The following is a 20,663-nucleotide window of genomic DNA, read 5'->3' on the forward strand; positions in this document are numbered from 1 at the left end:
TTCAAATCTCTTTTAGCACAAAAAACATAATTTTACTAAATTATGCATGAAGAAAATGCATTTAACCACTCTATATAAATATCATTTTCGGACGCCAACAGCGCGCCCGATGCGCGCCGGCAGCGCGCCCGAGGCGCGCCGGCAGCGCGCCCGAGGCGCGCCGGCTGGCGCGCCCACGGCGCGCCGGCTGGCGCGCCCGCGGTGCGCCCGATGCGCGCCGCGCCGCTTGTATATGTCCCGCGCCTAACGTTTTTCAATTATTCGATTCTGTATTATTATAATAATTACAACAATAAAGCCATAATAATGATAAAATATTTCTTACTAGCTTTCCGACCGCAGCTTCGCCCGCGCATTCAAAGAAAAACTCGCATAGTTCCCGTTCCCGTGGGATTTCCGGGATAAAACCTATCCTATTTCCCGGGGTAAAAAGTAGCCTATGTCCTTTCTCGGGTATCAAAATATATTTATACCAAATTTCATGCAAATTGGTTCAGTAGTTAAGGCGTGATTGAGTAACAGACAGACAGACAGACAGAGTTACTTTCGCATTTATAATAATAGTATGGATGATTCGATTATGAGTCTTAAAACAATGAGGCAGTAATTTTTTAAAGTAATGAACAGGAAATTTCTCATTTTCCTTTTAGTTGAAACGGAGTAGAAAGTTCTAATACTAAAATCATAACGTTAACAGGAATGAAAGCCTGCTTGTGACGTTTATCCATAGTTAAGTAACAAAGGACTTGGATTTACAGCGTTATAATGTCGCCGAGTTTTACAAAGGTTTTTTCAGCAGTTTTACAGCAGTTATGGAACGTTCATAATGCTACATCCAAATGCTACATCCAGTGAACAGCGAACAGCGAACAGCGAACAGCGAACAGCGAACAGCGAACACGAACACGACACGAACACGAACACGAACACAATCAAATTCAAATTCAAATTTTTATTCAAATTCATATTCAAATTCAAATTCAAATTCAAATTCAAATTCAAATTCAAATTCAAATTCAAATTCAAATTCAAATTCAAATTCAAATTCAAATTCAAATTCAAATTCAAATTCAAATTCAAATTCAAATTCAAATTCAAATTCAAATTCAAATTCAAATTCAAATTCAAATTCAAATTCAAATTCAAATTCAAATTCAAATTCAAATTCAAATTCAAATTCAAATTCAAATTCAAATTCAAATTCAAATTCAAATTCAAATTCAAATTCAAATTCAAATTCAAATTCAAATTCAAATTCAAATTCAAATTCAAATTCAAATTCAAATTCAAATTCAAATTCAAATTCAAATTCAAATTCAAATTCAAATTCAAATTCAAATTCAAATTCAAATTCAAATTCAAATTCAAATTCAAATTCAAATTCAAATTCAAATTCAAATTCAAATTCAAATTCAAATTCAAATTCAAATTCAAATTCAAATTCAAATTCAAATTCAAATTCAAATTCAAATTCAAATTCAAATTCAAATTCAAATTCAAATTCAAATTCAAATTCAAATTCAAATTCAAATTCAAATTCAAATTCAAATTCAAAAAACAGCGAACAGCGAACAGCGAACAGCGAACAGCGAACAGCGAACAGCGAACAGCGAACAGCGAACAGCGAACAGCGAACAGCGAACAGCGAACAGCGAACAGCGAACAGCGAACAGCGAACAGCGAACAGCGAACAGCGAACAGCGAACAGCGAACAGCGAACAGCGAACAGCGAACAGCGAACAGCGAACAGCGAACAGCGAACAGCGAACAGCGAACAGCGAACAGCGAACAGCGAACAGCGAACAGCGAACAGCGAACAGCGAACAGCGAACAGCGAACAGCGAACAGCGAACAGCGAACAGCGAACAGCGAACAGCGAACAGCGAACAGCGAACAGCGAACAGCGAACAGCGAACAGCGAACAGCGAACAGCGAACAGCGAACAGCGAACAGCGAACAGCGAACAGCGAACATCGAACAGCGAACAGCGAACAGCGAACAGCGAACAGCGAACAGCGAACAGCGAACAGCGAACAGCGAACAGCGAACAGCGAACAGCGAACAGCGAACAGCGAACAGCGAACAGCGAACAGCGAACAGCGAACAGCGAACAGCGAACAGCGAACAGCGAACAGCGAACAGCGAACAGCGAACAGCGAACAGCGAACAGCGAACAGCGAACAGCGAACAGCGAACAGCGAACAGCGAACAGCGAACAGCGAACAGCGAACAGCGAACAGCGAACAGCGAACAGCGAACAGCGAACAGCGAACAGCGAACAGCGAACAGCGAACAGCGAACAGCGAACAGCGAACAGCGAACAGCGAACAGCGAACAGCGAGCTAGCTTAAATTAATTACACAATCGGGGTGTTAAGTGTTAACACCGACTTAAACATTACATTTTATATTGGTAGTATTTAAGCGTTTGCGGCATTAAATGATTAACCACAAGAAATTTTTAATTTAGCTTTATAGAGCTTCGTGATTGATTTTTTCTTGTTCTTTAAAAAATTCTCAACGTATTAGTTATTTCGCAGATACCTATATGTTTCCCTTGTTGCTCTATCATAAAAATAAATCTTTATTCAATAGTGTACTAGGCAAATAACGCATCTATGCATGTATCATTTCGAAACGGCTATTGTTCAAAATCACTGATTGTCAATTTTCATTCAGTATTGGTTTCATATCGGTTCCTGCACCGAATGGGCCGGAATTGAGTTACAGCCCAAACATAAAAACCATGCAGTGCGTATTATTTTTGTTAATTGAACTATATCAGTGTTTTTAGATAAAGGCACTTATATATTTGATTTCTTCGGACAGATGAATCTTACTAAAATTACATGTATAAATGTAATTTTAAGACAGATTAGTGCTCTTAATAGAATGGACTAGAATTCAATTGATGAATTCCCTAAAGCGCAATGAAGCATTGATTCTTAATTAAAATAATTAACTGTTGAATTAACTAGTGAAATAAATTGTTGATACTAATTACGTAGTCAAAATTTTCTTATAACATCATTCAAATTTACGAAGTGAGCTAGATAATTCTTGGCAGTATCATTTCAAAGTGAGAATCCTAAATATTTTATATTTATAGATACTAAGTCGTATTACCATAAATTCTCTTTGTAGATATTGTGCCTTGAGCTTCTCGTCAATAATTCAAGGTTTGAATTATTCAGAGATCGTTTTAGGATAATTCCCAAATTGAAGACTCCAATGTTACGCGTGGACTGTAATGAAGTAAAGTTTTATATTTATCGCTCTCGTTGGCAGGATTTTAATGTTCCAACGATGTAGCATGTTTCCAACACACGGGATGTGTGTACTTGTTATGTATTTATATTTTATTCACCCACTGAAGCCCAGCTTATTAAAATATATATGAGATCTTTTTGTATTCCCGTTGCGCTTTGTTGTAAGTAGGTAGGTAGAAATTAAAGCTTAATTACTATACCAAAAGGTCGATCCGCGAATAAAAATGAGATTAAAACTGATATTTGATAAAAGTATTAAATTTCAGTTACTTTTTATCTTGCCCTTCGATCTTGATTTAACGCCCTTTGAGGTCATTACTGAGGCTCACCGGAATGGCTTCGCTTAATGAAGTCGTGAAAGAAAATTGAGTTCAGTTAAAGGGGCGAATTTAATTCGATTTCAAACTTTTTAAATGAATGTCTCGGTTTGAGAGCGACATTGACTAACCGAAAATAAATTAGTGCAAAAATAATGTCCTCGTTGGCAGTTAATTAAAATTAACGTTTTTTTTCAGTAGGTATACTAGCGCTATTAGGGGTCGGATTTATTTAATAATTCTTAATAAGACGCGCCAGGACAATTGCTGATACCAGGAAAATTTCATAAAGGTGTGATTCTTTGATGTTTGATGAAATAATCTTCATTTTAAATTATCTGCCAAGTTAGAAATATTTTTTGCACGCCTCATAAGCGAAGCGTTGAGGTGGGTACTACTGTCACTTCGCGCAAAACATCTGATTTTTCAAACTTAAAATGTCTTTATGTATCATACATTGCACTTGTAAGATAATACATACACACACATATTAAGAAAAAACACTATTTTTAACGTTCATGATATTTTTGATGTCATTTTTGTTATTTAAACTAGTTAAAAAACAGTTTAAAAAAGTTCTGTCTTGGACGTCCGTGTGTCTGTATGTGCGGATCCTTTTTCTTGTTAACACGATAGCGACCGAAATACTTTACTAATCGAGTCTTTTTTTTTCTCTTACGCTTGAGTATGCTCAGGAATAGAACCCTTTCATTTTTCAGGGTCTGATTCGATGTGGTTTAATTGTTATTAAATAAATAAAAATAATAATTAATAAATATTTATTAAAAAAAAATTATGAGGCGTGCACTTTTGGATTTTCCAAATTATTTTACAGATTAGGTAATTATTATCTTAGTGTATCATTATTCCAATACAGTATACCTACCTTAAGATACCTACATACTAAAACATTTGGACATTATAATCAATAATAACAGCCATTCTCTCAATTTATACGCCCTGTAAACATCCCTAATTTATATCATTTGGTTTTCAAGTGGCGTATCCTTTTCCAGTGTTCAAGCTATCTCAAACAAACTTTACAGGAACCACTATAAGTTTTGACTTTGCAGTAAGGAGCTGAATAGGTTCAGATCACGATCTCCATAAGAAATGTTATATCCCTAAGTAACGCGTGAACTTTGAAGACATTAAATGGCGCAAAGTGGTTAAGTCTGCATGGTTTTATAATAAGCCCGTGCCTTGTACTCCAGCCTTAAGGCTTACCTCGAAAGAACGAGGCTAAGTTAGATAACCTAGAGAAAGTAGTTTGCAACAACAAGCTACTATAAGTTTAACTACAATTTGGTTTCAACTTTTTTATGGTTGTTTTAATCGAATTTGCGAGAACGGTTTAACCTTGGCTTCGAGTAACGTCTCGTTTAACTTGAACGACAAAATACTTCGGTAGACTGGAATTGTATTTGCAGTTTGTTGTAGGTATTTATAGGGTGAACACAAACTTGAATATTTTTATCCTACTTGTTAAATAAAAGAGAGTCGAACTAGGTTGAAAAATTGGGTAAACACAGAAAACAATTAAAATATTATACCTAAATTCTTTTGAAATTATTGAAGTCCTGGTGATTAAGAAACTTCAAGAATACTTTTAAATATTCACATGTAGAATCTAAAAAACTTAACTTGTACCGTAAATACTGAAATAACATGACGTTGGAGAATCAAAAAGGCTTATATGCTCGACCAATTTAAGCTTATTCGAGCACTCGAAACTGTCGGGGTAAACCGCAAAAACAGCACAGTGCTCTAAGCCTCTGTACGATTTTTTCGCGCCACAAAATCCTACATTAGCAATGGCCTGACATGCTCATGAATGGTTAGAGACAGACTTTTTAGGTATAGAGATAAGAGCACTCCCAACATCTTAGGTAAATTCCCTGCGGTAAAAACACGGTAAGATTTCTTTGTACTCCTGTGACTGCTGTATTTATTATGTTTATTATTTGCTTTAAGCCGAATGAAATTTCGTTATTAATATTTTAAATGTATATATTTTTGGCCACAGCTTAGCGTTGATTGATCATGTTAAATAAACACTGCATTAATCTGCATTAAAAATGAGTTAACATGTTATTTGTAAAAAATACATTTACATTATTAAATACGAATATTATTCTAGAAAATTCAGTTAAATTTTATAAAGCATTGTTTCAATATTTCAAATGTTATGAAACAAAATAAACAAGCCGACTTTTAATTTCATAATTCCGATTTACGAATTTCCGGCCTTTTGCAAACAAACTTTTTAGTAAAAACTGAAATTAAAGTCTATGGCCTCTTAATTTCCTTAGGTTTTTGTGAAATCATTACTTAATAAAATTTATATAGACACAAGTTCTAAATAAAGTTATTCTACATGTGAGCATGCACTCGCGACCCGTAGTAACATTTTACCAAGTCGTCTATATTAGTTAAAGACTTGTCTAAAAGAGAACAGGTGGCTGCGGTGTAGTGGAGCCATAAAATGTGTTCTATGCGCTTGTGCAGTGGACACATTTCGCTCTCTTTATCGCCTGATAGAGAGCGGCGGTCCTTTGTTCTCGACTCTGTTCTTGAAAATTTAAAAGCGGTCCTTGCACTAAATTTACCTTCACCTCCCACAGAACCGAGCTACCGACCAATGAATAAATTATTCCCACACGTAAGCCTACATGTATGTATTGAAATGGAGCCGCATCAAGACGGATTTTTATGGGCTCCAGGCTTGCCGTTACTTACCCATTAATTATTAAGAAACTATTCGTGTATTGGCTAGCGTTTCGGGTCTGTTTAATTAATGTACACAAATCCCAGTTGTCTTTCATGTAGGAGCGTGAATAAGAAAATAGGGTCCGTCTCAGTTTATTGTAGTTTTACATATTATATTACGGAGTTCCATAGTATTGTTGTGAGAATTCGGACTATCAAAAAATAGAACAGACGAACGAGGGTTTAATTGAACGTTCATTCATTTATTGGTTTGCAGATGCTGCATTGTACAGCGTTCATATAATATTTTGACCCTCGAGATTGATCGTCAATCGTTACCTACAAGTGAAAATTAAGAATTTAAGAAAAATATGAATTCACTTCTAAATGCAAAGAAAATAAGCAGATATTTGAATCAAATATAATGCAGTTTAACAGTGATACTAAATTGAAGAAAATATGTACAGACTATAAAAATAAAATCGCTATCTAGGTGCGCCTATTATCATTGAGGAGCGTGCCCAAAACATTAGTGACATTGCCAAGTTTGTTCTCTTAGTATGTTTTTTCTGTGACCCATATTAAAATGCTTTGTAATAAACAAACACAGTGTTAAATGAAAAAGACTAAAAAAAAATCTCGGCTGCAAAATTCGTGGTGCTCTTGATATTGTTTTACATTTTAACTAAGATATTCATCTATTTTCATTTTAATTACGAATTTTAAACAATTCTTATACTATGTATATAGAATTAATCATTATAAACTTTATCGAAAACTACAAATCTGTTTAAAATACACAGAATTATAAAACTAAAATAATTCTCCTATAGTCATCCTCCAATAAAATATTTAACAAAAGAACGATTTGTAAATACCATTCTGTTATTTCCCTATTTCTTATTTAAAAAACTGATAAATACAATTACAATTAATATTTAATATCCAGTGTTAAACAAAGGATTTACGGTGTCAGCCGGTATCTGTGACGCAGGTCTGCCCAATGTCAAATGAAGCGACCCGCAAGGGGCAAGTGATAACGAATAACATCCAATCCATTTCGTAATCCTCTCCGTGAATATAATATTAATATTAGTACAATCTAAACATAATGATTTTAAAGAAGAATTTATAATTATTCCTGAAAGGTTTCTTTTTAATTAAAATACATTGTTGAAAAATAAAGAAGGATATTGTGTGAATGTATTCGGTATAAAAAAGATTTAGATCATGTATTCTCATTTTTTCGAATTTGAAAAATAAAAAAAGGATATTTAGGAACCAATATAGTAGTAGTAGTACCAAAAAAGGATATTTAGGTACCTACCTAAATGTAAATGGTATCAAAAGATAATTTTGTTATATTTTTGGCACTTCGTACCTGGTTATTTGTTCTTGGCTAAACAATTATGCAGCAAATCACATAATTGATTATAATAAACATGTGACTAATTTTATATTCCACTCGGCAAGGTTCAGCTCGCTTTACTTCGAGTTGCATTAAGTTTCGCACTATTTATGGCAAAGCCGATAAAATATAGTGGTCGGTAGTTCCAAGCGCTAAGTGCGCAGATACAAGAAAGTGTAACGATTTATTCTTACTGTTCGCATTGAATGTGTAAATTATGCTTTTATTTCTAAGGAAATAAGAAATTCAGTTTAAAGGCGCATTAATAATTATTCTATGCATGTATATAAATAAATAAATGTGAAATAAATTATCTTGCAAACTAACTATGATTTATGGGATTCATAATTAAATACGCAAAATAGAAAAAAATATACGATACATTTTTTTTTTTTTTTTTTTTTTTGTGGTGTCTCTCAATGTTAGCCAGAAGGGCTTCTACATTTTAACGCGGACGCGGGGGTGAACTGAAGGTTCACCCTGGTAGCGACATGCACAAGGGCGTCCCCCCTTGACGGGGACCACGAACCTCGGCTTGAGCTGTCGCTTGAGTGGAGGAGGCCAGAAGGGCCCTAATCGGACGGGATACGATACATGCAGTATTGTTTTATGTGTTTCATATAAATTGAAGTTTATGTTTTATTTTAATACGTTTCATATAAATTGGTACTTAAACGGTATGGCGTTTTTCGTGAAGGGCTAGAAAATTGTAATGAAAAATTGCTAGGGAGGTCAATCGTTATACTTTTATGAAGTTACAATGTTAGTTACCATACTCCTCCGAAACGGCTGGTCCGATTCTCATGAAATTTCGTGTTGGGTAGATCTGAGAATCAGCCAACATGTTTTTCATACCCTTAAGTGATAAGAGTAAGGCTGAACAACGTTTGCCGGGGCAGCTAGTAATTTTAATTTATAAATTCACAAACTTTTTTTTACGATTTGTGATATAAATCCCTTTATTACACTAACAAATTTAAGACGCACGTTACGTAGGCGTGTCCTTAGTCTTTATAACCGATTAGTTAAGTGTTACCAAAGTGATTCTGCATTTATTAAACAATCCACGAGACTGCAGTGCAGTGCGAGCATTGGCACAATTTATAGGCTGGCCTGGTGCCGGGGACAACAGAGTGATCGCGTCGACTGCCCCGATCCCTAATAAATAACTGCAGTCCCCTTTGCAGTGCATAATACGATACTGTCCACCGTTTTAAAGCTAAACTCTCATCTTATAGCATAATGCGGGAGGTAACTGCGTCGGAAGCTGTGACAATCGATAGATATGTATATCTATCGATTGTCTCTATCTCTATTGTCTCTATTGGCTCTACATTCTAGGTAAATTAATTAAGCAAATGCCATGGTACCATCTTTTGATGGTGGCACCGAGTGATAAAACATTTTTTTGATGTTACCCAGTCTTCAATGATCACCAGAGTAACTATAATATTAAGTCTTGGTTCGTAGAATCGTGTCATTTAAATGTAATTACTTTCATATCTTTTGCTTTAGATACATAATTCAACAAAATATCACTGAGAATATATCATAAAAATGAATATTATAAATTTATATTTCTAAATTTACTATTTAATTTAAAAAAAACTTTCCACTAGAAACCTTTTAAATCAATGGTAATAAAGTGTTTTTACAAAAAAATATCGCTGGAAAGCTGAGAGTAAAATTGACTCAACAGTAAATGGAATATTTGAGAAACTTTCGTCATTTGTTTCTCGGGCAACTAAATATTTTGTGAAAACTATGTCCATCAAACAAACAAAAATAGTTGAAATGGTTTTGAAGCATTTAACTGGTGCCACTAACAGCTTTAGTAAATAAAAACTATGAATATTATACAAATAAAGCTAAAAGTTACTATTTATACGCAAATATTTTAAAATATCCTTTCAAAACTTTTCAAATATTGTTTAATAATATACATATAATGTATAAATGAACAGTTTAGAAGTTTCAGAATAAAAATTCATTGGTACACATGAGCCATATTTTGTTCAAAGCGACCTCAGTTCTTATTTTATTTCCTTCAAAGCTGAATTTTATAATGGAAAAATAATAATACAATTGCTGTTAATATAAAGAAATAAAAATAAAGAAACGTAACCCCTGGAAATTTTATAGGTAACCTAGGTTCTTTCTATTTATTTAAAGATTTAATTATTTAATTCCCTTAAATTATAATGACATATATTATTAATTGCATGATAAATTTCTATGTAGAAGCAATTTTACAAACATATTCACATTCAGACATGACTGTACAGTACTCCCAAACTGATAATGCGCATAGAAAAATTCGCCACTGTTCGGCAACTGTCATATTCCCCGAGCCTCCGAAGATGATATGTGTATTGTACTAGCGGTCCGCCCCGGCTTCGCCCGTGGTACATGTTTACGTTTTCTCTACATAAGAACCATCCTCGTACTTCAAGGAATATAATAAAAAAAGAATTATCGAAATCGGTTCAGCCGTTCTCGAGTTATGCGCTTACCAACACATTTTGCGATTATTTACCTACTTATAACTATTAAAGTGTCTTACTGAAGTTGGCGTAATGATGGATGTATGGAAGGTTAAAATAAGACAAAGTTTATATTAAAAAAAGACGGGTTGCACTCCGGGAGTGCCGGCAGAAGTGAAAACTTGATTATTAACGTTCAGCATGTTTGATATTTTGGAATGGTATCCGTCTTATCGTATAGGAGTATCGTATATTCGTGGTTCGTTGTTCGGTGTTCGTTGTTCGGTGTTCGTTGTTCGTTGTTCGTTGTTCGTTGTTCGTTGTTCGTTGTTCGTTGTTCGTTGTTCGTTGTTCGTTGTTCGTTGTTCGTTGTTCGTTGTTCGTTGTTCGTTGTTCGTTGTTCGTTGTTCGGTGTTCGTTGTTCGTTGTTCGTTGTTCGGTGTTCGTTGTTCGTTGTTCGTTGTTCGTTGTTCGTTGTTCGGTGTTCGTTGTTCGTTGTTCGTTGTTCGGTGTTCGTTGTTCGTTGTTCGTTGTTCGTTGTTCGTTGTTCGGTGTTCGTTGTTCGTTGTTCGGTGTTCGGTGTTCGGTGTTCGGTGTTCGGTGTTCGTTGTTCGTTGTTCGTTGTTCGTTGTTCGTTGTTCGTTGTTCGTTGTTCGTTGTTCGTTGTTCGTTGTTCGTTGTTCGTTGTTCGTTGTTCGTTGTTCGTTGTTCGTTGTTCGTTGTTCGTTGTTCGTTGTTCGTTGTTCGTTGTTCGTTGTTCGTTGTTCGTTGTTCGTTGTTCGTTGTTCGTTGTTCGTTGTTCGGTGTTCGTGTTCGTGTTCGTTGTTCGTTGTTCGTTGTTCGGTGTTCGGTGTTCGTTGTTCGTTGTTCGTTGTTCGTTGTTCGTTGTTCGTTGTTCGGTGTTCGTGTTCGTGTTCGTTGTTCGTTGTTCGTTGTTCGGTGTTCGTTGTTCGTTGTTCGTTGTTCGTTGTTCGTTGTTCGTTGTTCGTTGTTCGTTGTTCGGTGTTCGTGTTCGTGTTCGTTGTTCGTTGTTCGTTGTTCGGTGTTCGGTGTTCGTTGTTCGTTGTTCGTTGTTCGTTGTTCGTTGTTCGTGGTTCGTGGTTCGTTGTTCGTTGTTCGTTGTTCGTTGTTCGTTGTTCGGTGTTCGGTGTTCGGTGTTCGGTGTTCGTGGTTCGTTGTTCGTTGTTCGTTGTTCGTTGTTCGTTGTTCGTTGTTCGTTGTTCGTTGTTCGTTGTTCGTTGTTCGTTGTTCGTTGTTCGGTGTTCGGTGTTCGTTATTCGTTGTTCGTTGTTCGTTGTTCGTTGTTCGTGGTTCGTTGTTCGTTGTTCGTTGTTCGTTGTTCGTTGTTCGTTGTTCGTTGTTCGTTGTTCGGTGTTCGGTGTTCGTAGTTCGTTATTCGTTGTTCGTTGTTCGGTGTTCGTTGTTCGTTGTTCGTTGTTCGTTGTTCGTTGTTCGTTGTTCGTTGTTCGTTGTTCGTTGTTCGTTGTTCGTTGTTCGTTGTTCGTTGTTCGTTGTTCGGTGTTCGTTGTTCGTTGTTCGTTGTTCGTTGTTCGTTGTTCGTTGTTCGTTGTTCGTTGTTCGTGGTTCGTTGTTCTTTGTTCGTTGTTCGTTGTTCGTTGTTCGTTGTTCGGTGTTCGGTGTTCGTGTTCGTTGTTCGTTGTTCGTTGTTCGTTGTTCGGTGTTCGGTGTTCGTTGTTCGTTGTTCGTTGTTCGTTGTTCGTTGTTCGTTGTTCGGTGTTCGGTGTTCGGTGTTCGTGGTTCGTTGTTCGTTGTTCGTTGTTCGTTGTTCGTTGTTCGTTGTTCGTTGTTCGTTGTTCGTTGTTCGGTGTTCGGTGTTCGGTGTTCGTGGTTCGTTGTTCGTTGTTCGGTGTTCGGTGTTCGGTGTTCGGTGTTCGTTATTCGTTGTTCGTTGTTCGTGGTTCGTTGTTCTTTGTTCGTTGTTCGTTGTTCGTTGTTCGTTGTTCGGTGTTCGGTGTTCGTGTTCGTTGTTCGTTGTTCGTTGTTCGTTGTTCGGTGTTCGGTGTTCGTTGTTCGTTGTTCGTTGTTCGTTGTTCGTTGTTCGTTGTTCGGTGTTCGTGTTCGTGTTCGTTGTTCGTTGTTCGTTGTTCGGTGTTCGGTGTTCGTTGTTCGTTGTTCGTTGTTCGTTGTTCGTTGTTCGTGGTTCGTGGTTCGTTGTTCGTTGTTCGTTGTTCGTTGTTCGGTGTTCGGTGTTCGGTGTTCGTGGTTCGTTGTTCGTTGTTCGGTGTTCGGTGTTCGGTGTTCGGTGTTCGTTATTCGTTGTTCGTTGTTCGTTGTTCGTTGTTCGTTGTTCGTTGTTCGTGGTTCGTTGTTCGTTGTTCGTTGTTCGTTGTTCGTTGTTCGTTGTTCGTTGTTCGTTGTTCGTTGTTCGGTGTTCGGTGTTCGTAGTTCGTTATTCGTTGTTCGTTGTTCGTTGTTCGGTGTTCGTTGTTCGTTGTTCGTTGTTCGTTGTTCGTTGTTCGTTGTTCGTTGTTCGTTGTTCGTTGTTCGTTGTTCGTTGTTCGTTGTTCGTTGTTCGTTGTTCGGTGTTCGGTGTTCGGTGTTCGGTGTTCGGTGTTCGGTGTTCGTTGTTCGGTGTTCGGTGTTCGGTGTTCGGTGTTCGGTGTTCGGTGTTCGGTGTTCGGTGTTCGGTGTTCGGTGTTCGTTGTTCGTTGTTCGTTGTTCGTTGTTCGTTGTTCGTTGTTCGTTGTTCGTTGTTCGTTCTTCGTTGTTCGTTGTTCGTTGTTCGTTGTTCGTTGTTCGGTGTTCGGTGTTCGGTGTTCGGTGTTCGGTGTTCGGTGTTCGGTGTTCGGTGTTCGGTGTTCGGTGTTCGGTGTTCGGTGTTCGGTGTTCGGTGTTCGGTGTTCGGTGTTCGGTGTTCGGTGTTCGGTGTTCGGTGTTCGTTGTTCGTTGTTCGTTGTTCGTTGTTCGTTGTTCGTTGTTCGTTGTTCGTTGTTATAATAATAATAATAATAAAAATCTTTATTAGCAAGCAGGCCAGGTACATTAAAAATTAACAATCTATGTACTTACAAACTAATTACTAAAACCTACTAGCTAAAAGGAATGCCGCTCAGCATTTTACAGTGAAAGCATAGACTTTCACTGCAGAGCTGATTTTCAGCGACACCTTATTTATATATCTAATTATAACAAGATTTACTTAATGTTAATATTCAATATAGGTAATAAATAAATAAATAATATAAATATAATAAATATATATATATATATATATATACTTATATATATATTAAATAGTAGTACTTATAAATAAACAATGTATATTTTGTTAAGAGAACAAATATATCAATAAATACAATATAGCCAAAACCAGACAAGTGCGTAGGATTACAAACGAGCAATGAAAAGTTTAAACATGTTTCTGTTTGATTAAAAGGTACGCTGTTAAATGTTTATTAAATGAGAATTTTGATTTCTTATCCCGAATAGGAGGAGGTAAATCATTCCAACAATGGGTTGCTGCCCATTTGTAACTACCTCGAAAAGCGCTTGTACGATACTTAGGAACTATAAGAGGATTCGTTGTTGTTCGGTGTTCGGTGTTCGGTGTTCGTTGTTCGTTGTTCGTTGTTCGTTGTTCGTTGTTCGTTGTTCGTTGTTCGTTGTTCGTTGTTCGTTGTTCGTTGTTCGTTGTTCGTTGTTCGGTGTTCGGTGTTCGTTGTTCGTTGTTCGTTGTTCGGTGTTCGGTGTTCGTTGTTCGTTGTTCGTTGTTCGTTGTTCGTTGTTCGTTGTTCGTTGTTCGTTGTTCGTTGTTCGTTGTACGTTGTTCGGTGTTCGGTGTTCGGTGTTCGGTGTTCGGTGTTCGGTGTTCGGTGTTCGGTGTTCGGTGTTCGGTGTTCGGTGTTCGGTGTTCGGTGTTCGGTGTTCGGTGTTCGGTGTTCGGTGTTCGGTGTTCGGTGTTCGGTGTTCGGTGTTCGGTGTTCGGTGTTCGGTGTTCGGTGTTCGGTGTTCGGTGTTCGGTGTTCGGTGTTCGGTGTTCGGTGTTCGGTGTTCGGTGTTCGGTGTTCGGTGTTCGGTGTTCGGTGTTCGGTGTTCGGTGTTCGGTGTTCGGTGTTCGGTGTTCGGTGTTTGGTGTTCGGTGTTCGGTGTTCGGTGTTCGTTGTCTTACGTTTTTTCGATCAGGCCACGTGTCCTGACGCGAGTTTAAGATTTTATACCCAACGCCGCTAAAGAAGTTTTCACTTCAAAAATGGTTCTCAAATACTGGTTTACATTTAAATTGTAGAAATCTAATCATCAAAATCTCAGTCCAAAGGATTACAGAATCAGGGATTATCTCTATTTCTGATATCGTAGAAGGATCAGAACTTTCATTATGCTCTTATTAACTATCACTTTCCCCACTGCTATCTGCTACCTGTGTACATCATTTTATCGGAAAATTCAACTTTGAAACAAAACTAAGAAGGGTATGTAACAGCAGCTCTATATAATTCCATACATAGATAATACGTGCGGTCATCACCAATATATGAAGACGACTGACGGATTTTTGAATTTTTTGACTGACAAGCTACCGTCACCTACCGCCCGAATTGTTTTCGATTGTGTACGACTCTGAATTGACTCCTATTTCTTTCAAACAAGGTGCAAGATGCAAGTGCATTGTTTAGGGCACTTACGATACAATGATTCGGGGTGATTCGGGTGTTTCTGGAAATACGATAATTAGCGAAGATCTGCATGCGCATTATTAATTTTGGAGTACTGTACACCATTGTAAATTGATACAATAATTTGTTATAACGCACTTAAATTATTATTCAAATACAACAAACAGTTGAAACACGTATTCGTGCGATAATTCAATACAAACTCAATTCTTATCCGGACCGTAAACCAACAGGCCGTGTGTAAACGGCTTCAAACAGACCGAAGAGAATAAACTACAGAGATAACAAGATAATCGTGTTCGGAGTAGTTTCCCATTGTAACTTGGGTGAGACAATTTAATCTGTCGGCTCCATGGTCCCTCGGATCGCACTCTTTAAACGGCTAGTTTCGGTCGTCGCCCGCCGCCATGCCATGAACGATTTCAGCTCTTAAATAGTTACGGCGACATCGTTGGCGTTTAAATAAAGTATTCAGACGCGAAACTTTAACATTCCTTTGTAGGTTTCATTTATCGCATTGTATCCACTATGTTCTTGAAATGTTTATTTGTTATTGCATTTTTGGGTGCTTGGTCTCTGTTTGACTTACTAACTAGGCAATAAAGGAGATGAAAAGTCACTCAAAGACAATTTTTTTGTGGGTAGCTGCATACAATATTAAATAGTCAGAAGATTTTAGCATCTACTGTTTCTAATATGACATTGAAAAGATACTTTTCATTTCTATAACTATCCTTTGCGATGTCGTATTGAGATAGTTAACTTATATCCATCCGGTTGTTTAATTGTAATAATCGAATATTTAAATTTTCAACGACATCAAACAACATAAAATACTATTTGATCCTGGTTTTATTATAACTAATAAATTATAATATTATATTATAACTTCTGTTAATAATATGTTGGTATGTGCAAGCGCGTTGCATCGCGAAATGCGTCGTTCATGACAAAAGAAATAAAAGCCTCAAAGAAGGAAATTGTATCGAACAAGTACGTGTTACTCCGTAACAGAAAACGAATTTGTTCTTTTAATCGCGTGTAAGTCCTTAAGGCTACTGTGACTTGCAGCGAGTGAGATTGAATGTAGTGGAAAAGAATTCAACAGGAAAGTCTATTAAGGAGAGTACGGGCGCTTAGTTCGAAATTAAATTTAGATTGAAGCTATCCGTTAGAAAGAGAACCCGATGTGGGACTATTGTTTACAGCGCTAGATTGCACTATTTTGTTAGCTTGGTAAACTTTATTGTGTGATTAAGTCTGTGATTAAGGCGTTCTTCTTAGTGTAACAGTCTTTAAAATAACCTCTTTACAACGCTAACTTTAGACGTGTTTAAAATTCTACGTTTCATCGAACCTTGGGAATTCAATCACTGGTTACAGTTGAAATAAATAAAATTAATAGCAAAATTTCCATTTAAATTTATCACTTCAGACAATCGTAAAACTGAAAGAACTCAATATTTTTTTTACGATTTGCCCAAATATAAGATGGACTTTCTATTTAAATAATGAAAATACTTGGTGCTGTAAAATTTACTTAGTAGTTCCAGTTGGTATTTTTAATAACGAGCGTTTTACGATTACATTATTATGGAAATTCGTTATTATTAATATTTCGTGTCTTCATGAATGATTAGTATTCAAAAATCTAAGATAGAATTATTTTACTTAAGCAATACATATTATATTCTTAGTAGGTAATGCTTAATTATAAATCTAATTGAACGGTAGGAACTGTAAGCTGAAAAGAGATAAACGCTTGGCCAAGTTACAGGAATGCGATTATACTAGCTCTACTTTGAGAAATTTATAATGACAAAGCTCTTCAAGATTCTAATCATGTTGTACATTCTCTGAATGCGTCTTCCATACGTGTCTATTGTTTAATTAATTAGTTACAAAATCTGCTCCGAGATGTGTGACTTGGAACGACAAACTTTGTGTTTTTGAAGGGGCTTTTCTGAGCTTAATGGAAAACAGAATTATGTAATCCCCTTCACAAAGTTTTCACACTAGTCAATTATGTAGGTATTAATGAAAGAGAATGTGTTAAAATGTTTACAACAAAGTTTGTTGAGATTATGTTGAATATATTTTAAACAAGCGATCCGCCCCGGCTTCGCCCGTGCTCAGTACAGATGCATCTTTCTAATGGTGAAATAATTTTTGAAATCGTACATACATACAAACATTATTACAAACCCTTCCTCTTTATAATATTAGTATAGATATCACTAGAACATCGTGTTGTTTATAGGTACAAAAAAAAAAAATGTTGTGTGGTTTTATGAAACCACGGTAAAAGTGAAACTGTTCGAACGGTTCCGAACACTGCTTTGTGTAGCGCATGTCGCGTGACGGTCGGCTGCCGAGTAGGTATACCTACTCGGCAGCCGCGATACACGCGACATGCGCTACACAGACCAAAAAGTTTGAGACGATGTAATAAAAGTTTCACTTTAAATACAAAAATCTTTATTGTTACTTAAACATTACGTTCTACATTGTCTGTGTTAAACATATATATTCACGGGTATACATACTAGGAAGGTAAATATATATTAACTAGACGAAATACTTCAATTACTTTATTTTATCCCTACGGCACTAATACATAATAAGTATCATATAATTATTGGGTAAAGTAGCTCCTAATTGGCTCTTGTTATTTTGGAATCGAACGGTATTTCCATTTTATTTAAAAGGAATGGTTTGAATAAAAACGTTAGTTCATTATCGACAGTAGGCTTGCTCTTCAACCGACTCGTTACGGAGACATGGCTTCATGAATAATTTACAAGGAATAAATGTTAGTCCCGCGAAATATCTACCTGTATGTTTTAAATTGTGCAAATTTCTTCTTCTGATATTCCGGCCCAATGAATATCTTGGAATATTTTAGCGGTACTAAGCTATAAAGTCGCATTATCCCGACTTAGGCCGGTATTTTTATGCGGGAACTTTAAACTAAACTATTCGAATACCGAAGTGGTATCACACGCCCGTTTTCAAGATTAACCTGAAATTGAGACTCGTACAATTTTCAGTTTCAAAGTTTTAAGAATGTTTAAGTGGATTGTTGTTTATAGCGCCGACCTGGAAATTTCCACAAGAAGCTATCTGAACATAACATGTTCTTCAAAGAACATAGGTAAATTTAAGCCCGAATATCAATCAAAGATACATTAATTTATGATATTTTAACAATAATCAATAACAATTGATCACAACATATGGGTCACCAATTTTCCTAGATGCTCGTAACAAATGTTCATTTTTACACTAAAAACACCTCAGTCAATAATAAAATAAAATTTATATTTTCTATTTAAGTAATTAGATTGGTCTGCAAAGTAACTAATTCCTATTTACATTGATTGTTTGATTGGAAATTTTATGACAGAGTAAGGACAAATTGTTCGGGTTTAGATAATGTAAGGTATAACAGTGAAACGTTTTTATCATCACCCTCTGTTTAATTTTGCAAAGAGCCAGATTTACGTTACATTTGGTTCTTTATTTGGACAGTCTACCTTGTACTTACCCAGTGCCTAGGATCAGTTAGGCGTGTACCATTAAAATTAAGTATTTTATATTTATGTATTGTATATTTGTTAGCTTCTATATGAGACAGATCTAAAAGTTTTACAAAGGTTTGACTTGGAAGATTATGTTAATTAATTTTCCGTGTTGCAATAACCCTCATGTATTTGGAGTTACACCTAGATAACAAACACAAAGTAATTATAATACTCTGTAAATATTTATCCTATCGCATTATAATTAGTTTTATGTAAGAGCCCTGAGTAAGCGGGACGGGCTTAATTTGTTGTTTTTAAAGCAATTTTGTGATCAAAGTCCTCACCTCTATAAAAGGCAGCACAAACAGAGGCGCTATAATCGATTTAATGAAAGGGGAATCGAAAGGTCCCGTAGGTTTGCCCTCCCAAATTTACGACTACCTCTAACGTTAAATTGGAAATTCATGCCGCAATAAAAACGAGTTGATGACCAAAAGATTACAACGATTTAAAATGAAACTAAATGTTAATGGAATTAAATCCGGGATGGGAAAATTTGAAACGGTTTTCATTAGAGATGGATTCAGGCGTAAAAGGCTTAGGGTATTGTCCGATCCTAACACATTTACCTACCGTTTAAAAATAAGTAACGAAAATTAACAATACAATGTTAAAATAATATCTACAGTACGTTTTTTTGTCAACCCTTTAATTTTTTAAACAAGAAGGTAGAGCCAAATCTAGCCTTAAGAAGCATATATATACCTCCAAGTACGGTTCTTCATTCTCGTTATTTTGACTGTATAAATTTCACTGCAGTGCCTTGTATGAATCAAAACATTTGCCTTTTAAATACTCGTTTATTATTTATGACTTGGAGCTGTTTAATTGGCAATGAATCTTTGACGTCGCTTCCACATTTCCAGAGCATTTATATTGAATATCCTACATTTTGTTTGATGTAGAAGATACCTCTTAAGCTTTATATACAAATGAAATCGTAAAATATAAATGAATAAGGAACGAATAAACCGTAAATCTTTCTTAGCAAAGTTACAATCTTTAACTTTCTGACAGTTTAATAAGATAATAAAAATATAACGAGGGAGAGATTAGGTAAATGAAATTTTTTCTTCCATTTTGCCGGTTTACCGATTGAACAGAGCATTATATTTTGTTTGATTACCTTTTTGAGAAATAGGATAGGTAATACATAATACTAATGATTTATCTTGCGCTTTACACTGTTTCATTTATAATTTGATTTAAAATAGTTTGTCAGTGTGTTATTTTATTATTTTGAGTATGTTTTGTTAATATACGAAATTAAGAGCACGTTCGTTACGAACTGCCAAACAAGAGTTAAAACTTAAAATATTAATGAAGTGCCATTTCAGCTGCAAACTTGTTGAAGTACTTAGTTGTTAGAACTGATTGATGGTCATCATGAAAATCTTTTCGATTTATAAAGCAAAGCCTCTCTAGATTGATATTAGAACATATTTTAAAATCTGCTCAGTAGGTTTTGATTCATCCATTACTATTACCCCAATGTCGTTGGAGATTTTACAACTTTATTTCATACTTTCGCTTTAAATTATATGCTCACTTATAAATATTACAATTTTTAAACGCTAACCTGTGATTCTAATGCCATGCAGTTAAACTAAATGGGGCAAATGTCGCACAGCAAAGCAATGAGAATTGAAAATTTAATGTTAAGAGTCGTACTTGCGTAGCAGCAAGCGTAAATGTGTGAAGGTAATTTTGCGGTAGCTACGCAGGAATGAGAAGGTTGTATTCAAAGGGCCTGGCATTTTATAGGGACAACATACGCTAATGTTTTATGGATACAGCGAAATCTTTTGCCCCTTTGTTCACAACAAACAACTTTCATAGACACATGTATTGTTCGGATTTTGTGTACTAGCTACGGATTTAACACAATACACTTCATGACACTGTGATGTAGAAACAGGGCATTAACACAGAACGTAGCGCCGTAATATTTCCTGGGTCATTCATATTTTAGCTTTTCTGGATTGTTTCAGCTGGCGTAATGGGATTGGACGTATACAATTTTTAAGCGTTTAAGTTTGGAAGTATTTTACATAATACAGTCCGTTTGCTTTAATCTTAATATATATAAATCTCGTGTCACAATGTTTGTCCTCAATGGACTCCTAAAAACCGATTATAATAAAATTCGCACACCATGTGCAGTTCGATTCAACTTGAGAGATAGGATAGTTTAAACATGTAGGTAACACGGGCGAAGCCGGGGCGGACCACTAGTAATTCTTTAAAATTTTAAGTTGTT

The sequence above is a fragment of the Colias philodice genome, chromosome 11 (genome assembly GCF_061535455.1).
Source record: "Colias philodice isolate Cphi_HAF_F1 chromosome 11, ilColPhil1 Martin Lab GWU primary, whole genome shotgun sequence".
NCBI classification, from domain to species: domain Eukaryota; kingdom Metazoa; phylum Arthropoda; class Insecta; order Lepidoptera; family Pieridae; genus Colias; species Colias philodice.